The 12,295-nt window shown below is 37.9% G+C and overlaps 1 long non-coding RNA gene across 1 annotated transcript in view; it reads right to left on the reverse strand.

Annotated features, from left to right (window-relative positions):
• The window catches only part of LOC110349664 (uncharacterized), a 79,845-nt gene that overhangs the window by 20,774 nt on the left and 46,776 nt on the right, over window positions 1-12,295 (reverse strand). Inside the window, exon 2 of the long non-coding RNA XR_002395806.2 lies at window positions 4,181-4,312. This is a non-coding gene — a long non-coding RNA (uncharacterized LOC110349664). The remainder of the gene's footprint in view (window positions 1-4,180; window positions 4,313-12,295) is intronic.

Below are 12,295 nucleotides of genomic sequence, written 5' to 3' on the forward strand. Positions count from 1 at the left end.
TCTCATGCTCATTGCCACAAGGTATTCCCTCACCACAGGCCCAATGCAATAAGGCCAACCAACCATGATCTCCAACTTCTAAAACAGTGAGCCAAAGCAAATATTTCCTTTTTGTAAGTTGATTATCTCAGGTATTTTGTTACAGTAATGAAAAGCTAACCAACACAGCCTCCCTAATATGAATGGGATTCATTCAAATAGGTGAATGCCTGAATAGAAAAAATGATGGCCCTTCTCCCAAGTAAAAGAGAACTCTCCCTTTAAAGACCACCTTTAGACTCGATCTGCAAGATCTGATGACCATTGAATTAGACCATCAACTCTCCCCAGTCTCAAGGCTGCCAGCCCACTCTGGAGATTGGATTCTTCAACTCCATAATTGTATGAACCAGTTCCTTATCACACACACACACACATACACACACCTATTTCTGAGGAAAAGCCTGGCAGAATTGTCCTATTTGCTCTGATATAAGTATTTTCTCTCGTTATTCGCCTCTTGCAGCCCACAACCATTTGTAAGAGAGCTGAAGGGGCAACATAATTGAGGTATTTTCAAGTCTGATTATAATTACCTCACAATATTAGTACACACCATTGATTAACTTTGAAGCTGCTACTTGAAAATGTAAAATACATTTCAGTATGCAAGGAAATGGCTGAAATATTGACTAAAGTGCTTTAAATACAAATGCTTCTTGGTATATCAGAAATATATAATCTATGTACACATTTATCTTTGATGTTTGGCATTGCTATTATGTGCCATATTTAACAACAAAATACTCATTTTTAAATTGCTTTATTTAAAAATGAAATTTGTTATCACTGTTTACTTTTCCGCTTTAAGGTGCAAGTAGATTACCACCTCTCTCAGTCACTGAGTGATGTTAATTTTCACTTTGGAGTATTTATTATAGCAATGTGTATTCCAAAAGAAATTTAAAATTTCAGCATTCACCATGTAAACAAGCATATTATTTTCTTAGAGTTCTACCACAAGTCAAGCTTCAGTAGTCTCTGGATTGTGGCCCTTACCTTCCTGAGCCTAAAGCATCCAACACAGCTCTCTTTTGTGATCTAAGTCTTCATACCTGCTCCCGTCTTTCAGCTTCTGCCATATTAAAATCTAAGGCATCATCTCAATTATTTGGCTATATGTGAAGTTTGATGCATTAAGTTCCCTAGTTTTAAAATTAAGCTTGTCATCTACTGAAACCCATTTGACAACCCATTTCTTCCCCAAAGTATGTACTATAAGCCCCAAGGAGCCATACATTCTTGCTATTCTGGGTCTCTTCTTGAGGTGGTGGTGAAACTAGATCATTTCCGAAGATCCAGGTTGTGGTGTTTGGAGAGACAGTGGTTAACAGCAGACAGGGCTTCCAGTTTGGAAGTCAGGCAGCGACTCAAGCAGAAGGGAATAAGGGCTATGCAGGTTGGCGTGGTCAGTATGTGATCCAGAGGAAGTGACACAGCCACTCTGCCATCTAGACCATGATTGTCCATTTGGAAGTAAACGGTGAAGATGCACAAACAAAATCAAACAGGTTACCTGAGTGTGTTTAAGGAAAAACTCTGCCAATCAACAAGGAAGCATTAAACACAGAGCCAGCAAATCCCACTTGGCAGTGTTTATCATATGCAGGGTCCTCGTCAAATACTGCATGTATTAACTCAATCCTATCACATCCTTAGGAAGGGGACATCGTTTTTACTGCCCTCCATTTAGAGATGAGGAATTTGAGGCTCAGATAGGTTAAATCACTTGCCCACAGTCACAGAATTGGTAAGATGTTGAGTCACAATGAGAACTCACTTCCGTTATTTCACCCCCTTCATTCTTGTAGCGCACTGTCACTTACATGCAAGACTCTCGCCCAAGCACACACAGGTGTTTCCATCTAAGCACCGCCAGTGGAGAGAGGTATCCCAAATTCATGTTCACCTGGTAGCTATCTCAACTATGAAAGTCAGAGCCTGATATCATCCAACACTTTCAATTTTCTTCACTCATCCCTTTATTCTCTGTTCACCAAACATGTGGCAGGCAAAGATTTGAATTATGGTCTTATTTAATTACGGAGAAAGATGTTCCAGGGCATCCAATTGTCTGTCAGATGAAGTTCTAGTAACGTGGTCCATGCTGGTCTCTCCTGGGTGGCTGGAGTAGGTGGGCCTCTCTCATTACCTTGGGAGCACTGATAACATACTACAATCTCCAAATTGGTGGGCTCTGGGCTCGACTTTTTGGAGAATTCCCCAGATCCTTGCCACCCTGTGAGGTTTGCATGGCCACCCAGAAAGCATTCACATGTCAGTCCAGAGGACATCTCTTTCTTTCAGAATGATTCAGTTGTAATTAGTTTAGAAACAAATCTCAGAAATTTATCTATAAAACTCCAGTGAGATCCACCTTTTGTAGTTAGATACGGTTCTTGCCCTCCTTCCTTATAGACACAGTCTGTTCCCCTTCTGGATATGTCCTCCTCTTGAACCAGGCAGTGGTGTGCATTTCCCACAAGCCAGGATGCTGTTTTTGCACTGACTGCCCCACCTCCTCCTGCTTCCCTCTAGTGGCAGCTTCAGGGATGGCAGACACACAAATTTAAATGGTAAATCATACTACATAATACCCTTGTTAAAAATCCTTCAGTCTTCCATCACTTAGAATAAAGCCCAACTATTTACCAGGCTCAAAGAGCCACTCACTATCTGGATGTTTCTGACCTCTCCAAACACTCCATTTCTTTCCTTCTCACAATACTTTCACCTTCGTTCTGACTTCAACATGGCAAACTAGCACTGTCCTGAGAACATGTGTATTTGCTTTTCTCTCTTGGGAATTTCTTTTCCCAGGACTCTTTCATCCTACTTTCTGATCATCATTTAAGTCTCAGCTTAAATATCATGCCTTCAGAGAAGTTTTCTCTGACCATCTGGGGTGCAGGCAACTTCTTTATTGTGATGCAGTATTTTATTAGTTCTTCATCAGTACTTGACATTGTCTTCTGTTAGAATTTTTAAAGATGCAGGTTGTTGCTGTAGTGTTCAGGCTGGCTTCAAATCCCTGGATTAAAGGGACAGTCCTGCTTCAACTTCCAGAATAGCTGGTACTATAATGCACTACGTAGCTTTTTATTTTTTACAATTCACTCCATAAAAGAACAATCGCTCACTTATTCTTCAGTTTTGTCTTTCCAGTGCTTAAACCAATGCCCAGTTCACAGAAGAAAGAGACTAAACATGTATTTGATAATGAATAAATTTTACCATTCTTCCATAAGTGTCCATAGTAGACAGAATTCATCAATTGCTGGAATCTTTCCTGTGCATCCACAGTATTGAGAAGACTATTGATTAGAGATCCTGAACACATCTCATATTCAAAAACAAATTCCAGAGAGAGTCCAGAGCCACATGTAAATAAACATGGAGATGATAGTTAAAGGAGACTAATCTTTTTATACTGCAATGAGGGGGAATGTTTAAATAAAAATATATTTCAAAGTTAGGCATATGACTCAGAAGCCAATAACAAAAGAATTAGCAAATACAGCAATAAAAATGTTGTCTGCATAAGACAATAAACCAAACTAAAAGATAAGTGAAATATTGATGAAAATATCTGTAAAATAAATGACCAAGAATTAATCAATTTAATTTTTAAATTTTATAAACCAAGAAGCAATCTTATAGAAAACAAACATTTGATAAAAACAATTCATAAGCACAGATGGCCAATGAAAGTATAGAAAGGTCTTCAACCTTACAAATAATCAAGAAAATAAAAATCAATACAGAATTCTTTTTTACTAGTTTAATAACAAAAAAGTCAAGGATGTCTAGAAAATAAAGTAATGACTCCCTTTATCACTGAAGACTTGGTCACTGGTGTCACTAGGAAAGAATATAGAATGGTTTTGCCCTTTTGAAGGCAACTGGTCAGTAACTAAAAAAAAGTTCATATGGAGGCTGGAAATGCAGCTCAGGGGTGGAATGCCTCGCAAGTATAAAGCCCTGGGTTCAATCCTCAGCACCACACACACACACAAATTTTAGTGCACGTGTACAATGATTTCCCAGTTAGGTATTTATAATAATTGATCCTCTTTGAATCCAAATGAGATAAAGTATGCCTCATGTTGTTTATCTGTATTGTTTTTAATTCTAAACTCACCTATTTATGGCCTTTGTTCTTCTGCTATTAGTTTGTTAGCTGAGGAAGAGAAACACAGGGGCTTCTAAGATGCACTTCTTCACCCAAGGGCTATTAAACTTCTTCATCATTTCACTTCCAATGGTGGAGCCCCTGGAGGAAGAAAACAGTTATAATTGTTTCTTAGGAGTGGACTCACTCCCAGGAATTTGCAGAAATTGCTAAAAGGACAAAGTAACTATTATTTTTTTAAAATGTAACTCACTGTGCATTAAGTAGCAAACATTCATTGACTACCTACATTTGGCAGGTACTGCTTCAACCAACCATTCCCTCAATTCTCCCTTGCTCTTATTCATAAAATATGTATAACCTTTGAGGAAGCAGGGGCAGAAGAACCAATGCCAGACATCAGAGTCCACAGCAAAGATACCCACGTGCCCCTTGTAAGCCAGAATTCTGTTATTACAATTTTAAAGGCAGAATCTCAAAATTCAAAAATTCTCCATGGACTGAGTTGAAAAGAACCAAAGGTTAACAAAATGCTGTACTTATTATAGCTTTTTAACCCACTTTTGCTAAATTATTATATATGTGTACATATGCACATACATTTCCATATATATATTTATATCAAAGAAGTTTGATAGGCAAACTTCTGGAAAAATATATTTGGAATTTATTTTCTGAAAAGGTAGACTTTTGGATTATTTTTATTTTTACCACCTCTTCTTTTATTTTCTAAATTTTTGGTGCTAATGTATGTTATACCCCAATAAACTCAGAAAAAGAAAAAATTCTTGCATAATAGTTAAAATTAGGTTCAGTAACTAAATGTTCCCAATTTCTTTTGGTTTCTTTTCTGCCACTTCTTAATCTTAAGAATTAGACAGTTACATTTAAAGCTACCTACCTACTGTAAGCCTTAGTTTCTTCACCTGAAAAAAGTGATAATGAGTAATAACTACTCTGATAGATTAGGATAGGTTTGGATTAAATGAGATCAAGTGAGAAAAGCCCTTAGCACCTAGCTTCACACTTAGTAAATACTCTCAATGTTAGTTCATTTCTCCTTTCTCCTCCATTGTATGGACAAATAGCAAAAGGCAATTAAACATTAGGGAGTCCATAAAAGCCATAACTATATACCCAGGAGTCGCCAGAAGACTCTAAGTTTCAAATATTTCATCCCATTTCTAGGCCATATATACTGATTTTGATTTAGGATTCATGATTTCCAGCAAGCTCGCATTCCTTTTGCCATTTGATTATAATACCTAACATTTTTGAGCACTTGCTAATGTGTTATCCAATCTTCTGAAACAAGAAAAAACAGCTCTCAGAATCTGACACACAGTGGTTTGCAGCTTCCCGCTTCACTCACTGATAACCAAAGCCTCTGGTACAGTCACCTAGGCTGTCACTGCCTTCCTTACAGCAGTCAGGGAGTCTCAGGTAAATGGAATGGTCCAAGCATTTCTCAATGACTAAGTATTTTTCAACACCAAAGACATTAGAGACTACACAGGAAAAAATAAGGAAAACTTCTAAATATATTTTATAAAGTACATATATATTGATACCAAAATTTGACAAAATTATACCAAAAGAGAATTGTGTGCAGACCACACACAGTAATAAATATTTATGCAAAAAATTTTAATAAAATATCAGCAACTCAAATTCAAAAATGCATCGAATTATGCATTATAACCATGTGTGTTTCTTTTGAGGAACACAAAGGTATTTCAACCGGAGGAGTTGTATTTATATAAGTCATTATACAGGATCCACCAAAAACATGTACTCACTCTTCAGCAATTCGCTATACTAGTCTGGAAGTGAATGGCCACCTCCATAAGCACCTCTTGTAATTGTAGGCCAAAGATAAGTTGTATTAATCTCATGATATTTCAATAAATTTAGTATTAAAATATTTATAAAGGTTTTCCTTTCCTGATATATATAGTTTTTGGCAGATTCTGTATTAATAGCCCCAAGGACAAAATCAGGATTATTTCCACAGATGGAGAAAAAACATATGCCAACATCTAATACACATTTATATAAAAAGAAAGCAATGCCATTGAATTTCCTTCATGTATATAAAAATGACATTACACAGGCTGATCAAAAAATGCAGTGTGTGTTTAAATTTTTAAAACATTCTTACAGTATAAGACATAGTGGCTTAATCCCCTTTAAAACACTCCTCCTAACTTTGAAAACCCTTATTTGCATCATTCTTGCCACTTTCTGAAGCAGTTCTGGAAGGCCTTTCTTGGCAAGTATCCTTATGAGCTGTGATCACAGAAATGGCCAATGCCGCTGCCCAGGGGCGTCCAACAGAAAGGCAGGCTTATAAAAACCCAATGTGTCTGATGTGTCCACATCCACCTTGTTTACAGGATCAGGCACCACTCCACTTCTGGCTCTTCCTCAAAGTCAAAATGATCACAAAAGGTACAGTTCAGGACACTGAGGCAGCTACCAGAGTGGAACTAAAGACATTTGAAAAAGAGGACTTTCAGAACTGCTTCAAAAAGTGGCAAGCACACTGGGATAAATGTGTTTGAAGAGAGGGGGAATACTTTGAGGAGAGTGAACACTGATGTGTCTTTTACTGTAAAAAGTTTTATTTTGAATCTAAACATTCACTGTAGTATTTGAACACACACCATGTGATTAGCATTAACAATACAGCCAGAGACTTTTACATGAAAGTTAGAACTCAAAAGAATGATGTTCAGCACACATTTTGTTGGCAGTACATTAGTCAATGCAATTAATTAAGGAAAAGCTAGAGTTAGTAGAGGCACAAGAGTTAGAAAGGAAATGGTTAAAATGCTATTTGCAGATGAAAAAATATCATACATCTGGATCCCCCCCCAAAACAGCTAAAAACCACTAAAATTAATAAAAACTTTAGAAAAAATTGGTTGCAAAATGAATATGTAAACCCAACAGTTTTCATATATTAAAACAAAAACTAGATAGAAGGTCAAATGGAAGAGAAGACTGCATCAAAAAAAGAAAAATATCAAATGATAAATTTAGTGATTAGTTCTATATTAAAGAATTATCACTCAAAAGCAAACTTAGAAGAAAGGCAAACCATGATTCAGGGTAAAAAGAGTTCCCAACCACCGCTCAAATGTAATGTGAATATTGTGCCTTTTATAAGTGAAGAGAGTATGAATATATGCAAATACCTGCTTATATTAATAACACGATGGAAGAATAAACCATAAAAATGAAAAGAAAATGGTTACCCCAGGGGAGTTGGTTTTGTAACTCTGCTTCTTAGATTTGACTTTGTAACCATACAAATAATTTACATGATTTTAAAGTAAAATTAAATTTTAAAAAATCAATTAATAATAATAAAATGTAAAATGAAACTGATGAACTTTACTGTGCACACAGTTTGTGGCAAATTCACAAAGAGAAAGAGAATTCCAAGGGGTTGTAAAATACAATAATTGGTTTATTCCTAGTGGGATGTAACCTAAGGGAAAAAGAACTGCCTTCCCACCACATATGTAAACTTTTCAAAGTTAATCTGCTGTTCATGACAACATTGAGGTTATTATTCTGAGACTATTGTGTATGTACTGAGAAACAATGCAAGTGAATAATTATGCAAACTAGTTTTTTATCAATCTTGCAAAGAAATAACTGGGCAACAAATGACCTATTTTCTTCAATAAATACATTTTAGAAAAGAGAGAGAACCTATACATTAAAATAAATTTAAAACATCTGTTAGTCATAATGCATAGATGATAGATTGCAGCTTGGGTTTTCTGTGCTGTTGTTTTGTTGTTGTTGTTGTTGTTGTTGTTGTTGTTACTTAGTAATTTGCTTTCATAGCGAACACATGCTCCTTGTTGTCTGACAAAATTCCCACATCATCTCTGAGCGCAAGACCGGAGCTCCCCAATAGGGATTCCCAGCAGAGTTTATACCAGAGGGCCAGAGACAGGGATTCTATGCCTTGCTCTCCAGCTAAGGGCGTCTGGATGCTCACCCGCTGGCTGGCCATTCCACAGACAATGCTGAGCAACACTGTGAGCCAAGCCTGCTTCCTTCTCTCAGCATTCCTTTTAAAAGATCCCTTAGCTGCCAAGTTGCACCTCTGTAATCATGCATGGACCATCAAAGGGACTTGGAAAGCAGAGAGGCTTCCTGTCTACACTTGGGAGTGGAAGCCCTAGCATTTGGCCCATGTGCCCTCCTTGACTGACCATTGGTGCTGACTTCTCTTTTGCTTGGGTTGTTCATAAACCTGAGTGCATTAGAATCACTTGGGGATTTTGGAGTAAACAAATACATAGTGCCTAAGTCCCACCCTGATAAATGTGGGTATGGTTTGGGGCTGGTATCAGTATTTTGTAATGCTGTCTCCTCCAGTCTTTGGTTTCCAGACTTGGACTCTAGTACCAAAGGTTGAACCAAGGAGCACAGCTTTGTGAGGAGGTGACATAGGTTGTCCTATCTGTGTTTGTTATAGCACTTCCAACCACTTTCTTTTTTTTTTTTTTTTTTGGTACCAGGGATTGAACTTGGGACCTTGTGCTTGTGAGGCAGACACTGGAACCACTGAGCTAAATTCCCGGCCATCCACTTTCTTTTTGATCTACAGTTTTCTGCAATACTGGGGATAGAACTCAGGACCTTAAGCTTATGAGGCAGGCAGAGCACCACTGAGCTAAATCCCCGGCACACTTTATTTTTTTGAGGAGTCCATCTCTTTGGGAGACCAATTCCTGATATATCTGCTCACACTAAGGTGCTAAGAACCACACTGGAGGCTGACAATCTAACCACACCCTCAACCTCAGATAAAATTCTTTCTGGGCTTGCCACTGCACACAAGATAAATTGCATACAAAAAAATTCCCTGTCAAGTATGCCCCTGACAGCATGTTCTAGTGTATTTGTGTGGCTCCTCCTACGGACACACAGATCCCCAGCTTAGCATGCTCTTCCTCACTCTTCTTCAAGGGACAAACTCTCCTTTTCCCTCCAGAGCCAACTCCTTTAGCCCTTTCATAGTATCCTTGATGCCCCTATCAGAATTTCTGTTCCCACCCAAATCCTCCCTGGCATTTATGCTGTTATATTGATTGCTTTACATGCCTACCTTCCTGACAGGCTATAAGATCTTTAATGGCAGGACTGTAATATATAGTATTTTATAATTCACAAAACTCAAAACACGATAGGCATCCAAAAATCATTTTCAAAATAAACGAAACCATCTAGGAAGTATTCTTGCTTTAAAATTGAGGAATGGGAAACTGAGCCTTTTAGATCTAGCTTTTGTTTAAAGAGAAGATGGAGAGGAAGAAACCAGAGAAATGACTATTGAGATAATCATAATGTGGATTCTGCATGCAGGTGACCTAGAGTCTGTCTCTACCTCTCCTCCATTCATTCTCTTTTATGTCCTCCCCCTCCCCCTGCCCCTCCTCCTCTTTCTCTCTGGTCCCAGAGTGTGAACCCCGCCTGGTCTCGCATCCTCTTGCCTCATCTCCTGAGCAGCTTGGGGACTGCAAGCACGCATCACCCCACCTGGCTGACCAGCTTTCTCTAATAACTCAGTGGTATGAAAAGGAAAGAAAGGTACAGGATGGACAGTCTTCTAAACTACAAGACACAAACATAAACTACAGCCAACTGCGATGTGTAAACCAATGACAGAGACAGTTTTGAGATGATAGGGAAATGTGATTATGGAAAGAATATTGCCCAATATTAAGTTATTATTATTCATTAAGTATAAAAGTATTGTGGTTACATGTACCCTATGAGTAGATAGTATTGCATAAAGGATTTTATTTAAACTATGACAGCTACATCTTAAAAATAGAAAACTTTTTGATAAATATACAAATAAGGCTAGTTGGGTATATGGTATAAGAAAATATATCTCTCTGTGGCTCATTTCTGGTACAAAACTCCTCATGTTCCGAGAATTTCCTGAGTGATATGAATGGTCTTTCATTATTCACAAGAAGCCTCTTTGAACCATACCTGAGATTCTGGTAATGGGGAGCCTCTTGGACAGCCCCTAGACAACTTCAGGTGACGCTGGACTCCACAGGAAGTGATCATGTTACTAGAAGGTTAAGACTTTTCAGTCTCACCCCAAGATCTTCAGGAAGGGGCGAGAGAGGATGGACACTGAGTTTAATCATCAGTGGCCCATGATTTAATCAAGCCTGTCTCTTCCATTTGATTGTTGCTGAGCTGTAGTCATTATCATAAAATGGTAATCATAAAGCACTTTCCTGAGTTCTGTGAGTCATTCCAGCAAATAACTCAACTTGAAGGGGGTAACTCGGGAATGTCTGAATTTGTAAATGGCCAGACTAGCATGTGAAGTGGGGGCAATCTTGTCAGATTGAATCTTTGAATCTGAGGATCTGCACTAACTCCAGGTGCTGAATTTAGTACTGAATTGAGGTATTAGTACTGAATTGAGCTGTACGATTCCTAGTTGGTGTCAGAGAATTGGACAATTGATTGTTGTTAATAAATGACACAGGGTAATTATTGCAAAATGTTGATAACTATTGAATTTGAGGGATGGTTATATGGGAGTTCATTACACTATTCTTTCTTTTGGCATTTCAAACTTCCCTAACAAAAACATTCAGAATGTAAAAGAAAAAGATACTCTTCCTAGACTCATTTGTCTGTTCAAGAGATTATTTTTAAATTTGAGGCATCCTAGTGGGATGTAATGGTATCTGATTGTGATTTGAATTTATATCTTTTTAATGACTAATGATATTGAACAACTTCACATCTGTTTATGGGGCATTTACATAGCTTCTTTCATAGAGTGTCATTCCAACGTATTTTAGCAAAGGAAATAAAAACATTTGTCCACAAAAGGGCTTGTATAAAAAGATTCATGTCAGCTTTATCCATAATGGCAAGCAATAAAATGAAAGAAAGAAGGCAACCCAAATGATCATCCACAGGAAAACAAAGAAACGGTGGTTTATTGTGCAATGGAATATTACCCAGCAATAAAAATGAACAAACTGCCATTATATGCAACAACACAGATGAATCTCCAAAAAATAGTGTTGAACAAAAGGAGCCACACAAAATAATACATATTATATGACTTTGTTTATAAGAATATTAAGATCAGGCAAAATTGACCCATATAGAGAGAAATAAAAATGCTTGTCAGGGGAAGAAGAATGAGAAAGAGCAGGAGGGAATTCTGTCAGGTGACAGAAATGTTCCATTATCTTGCCTGGCTATTAGTTATGCAGGAGTATACATTCATCCAAACTCATCAAATTCTATGCTTGAGTTCTATCCATTCATTATATCCCACTGTACCTGGCACAGAAAGAGAGGCAGGGAGACAAAGAAACATGGAGAGAAATGCCTAACACAAAAAACTGTGTTGTCAGTAGTGGATCTCAGACATCAACAAGGGAGGTATTTTAAGGTGGAGAGACATGTTCCAGGCTTTTCTCCAGGTGGAAACCTGAGAAATCTGCATTCCCCTTTGCTTAGGCAACAGAGAAGCTGGCTACCCCCGAGACCTGAACTCCTCTTGCTGCAGTCACAATCCAGATTCTTAGGCTGCCACCATGGAAACAGCGCCTGCTTTCTTATAGGCCACACAAATGACCTTGCTGCAGATATCCTCCTTGGACTCAGCAGCAGAAATATTAGCAATAAGTGGGCCGCATCTGATGGCAAGGAACACAGTGGAGAGGATCATGGTACTTCTCAATTCTAAGAGCTTATCCTGTGTAGTTCAAGGTTTTCTATTCACCCAGCTTTCCTGTTGGACTTCTCTGAGAAGGCAGAATGAGGAAAAGGGCTAGGTGAAAAGCAAAGTTGTTTTGTAAACTTTGAGACTGCTATTTATTTCAGTGTTTATGCACCAGAAATATATTACATTACTGTATTTGTTTAGACCATAACAAAGTGTGTTACCCTCTCCAAGTTAAAGTACTGTGATCTCTCTTTTGCTAGTTAAGATAAATGAGTTTTAAGGTATAAAGGGACTAGGTCAAGGCTATTAAGGTGGTGAATGGTAGAAAGGGGTGAGACAGATCAAATCTCTAGGCCTCACTACTTTAATGCACCTGGCTG

The sequence above is a fragment of the Heterocephalus glaber genome, unplaced genomic scaffold (genome assembly GCF_053883595.1).
Source record: "Heterocephalus glaber isolate CG9 unplaced genomic scaffold, H.glaber_assembly_v1.0 deba00001509, whole genome shotgun sequence".
NCBI lineage: Eukaryota > Metazoa > Chordata > Mammalia > Rodentia > Bathyergidae > Heterocephalus > Heterocephalus glaber.